Here is a 1,085-nt window from a genome sequence, read left to right on the forward strand (position 1 = left end):
AATTTTAGAATTTCTAAAATAATTTTGAATGTTGAAAATAAATTTTGAAATTTTTAAAATAATTTTATAATAATTTTGGACATTTGTTATTATTTGAATTTAGATATTTCTTTTAGATTTTGGATGTCTTTTTATTAGATTTTAGATGTTTCTCATGATCATTTAGATTTACGTTCTCTAAAAAAAATAAAAAAATTGCTAATTGATTTTACCGTTGTTGGTTTTCTAGTGAAATTGTAAAAGGTATTAATTAATAAATATTATATTTTTTATAAGAAACAAAAAAATTTCGTATTAACAAACGACTATTTAATCTATTTTTTTGCCAATATTTGAATAAATATTTAGATGATACAAAAAAAAATTTAGAACAAAATTTGATCTCTAGATTTTTTTTTCAAAAAATTTAGTCATTTACAATAAAAAATTTACTTGACATAAAGTTACAAAATTTAAAAAATTAAAAGATTATATTTTTCCAAACATACCAGTAAAAAATTATATCAAAATATAAATTTTAAATTTTTTAAAAAAATATATAATTTTTTTTAAGAAAAATAAAATATAATTTTTATTTTTTTTAAATTATATCAAAATTTTATCTTTAATAAAATTTAAAGTTATTTTTGGAGTTATTTTTGTTGATAGGAAAAGAATTTGTCGGTGATATATTGATAGAAAACAAAATCTCTCAGGACAAAGCTTTTATTAACGAAAATATGTGTGGCTAATTAGATATGTATGTTATAAAAAATCTGTCAAACGTATGTTGTTTGTTAGTGCTATTATATAATTTTACTTTGTCAGCGCAAGTAATCATCAAACTTACTGCAAATTTGCAACAAGGCCTTACTAATCACAGGATTAGCACCTTAGCTCACATCCACAGGTAAGAAATTGTATTACCGAGATCATCAACTTCCTCTCAGCTCTTCTAACCTATATGACAGGCTCCAACTTTAATAGTGTTTTTATGTGTATTTAAGGAATACGTATTAACAGTAAAAAAGAGAGTACATAGTAGATATGATTGATTTATGGATTAAGTTATAAAATTTTAGATATCTAAGTTCATCGATTGTAGT

The sequence above is a fragment of the Arachis ipaensis genome, chromosome B05, assembly GCF_000816755.2.
Source record: "Arachis ipaensis cultivar K30076 chromosome B05, Araip1.1, whole genome shotgun sequence".
Lineage (NCBI taxonomy): Eukaryota > Viridiplantae > Streptophyta > Magnoliopsida > Fabales > Fabaceae > Arachis > Arachis ipaensis.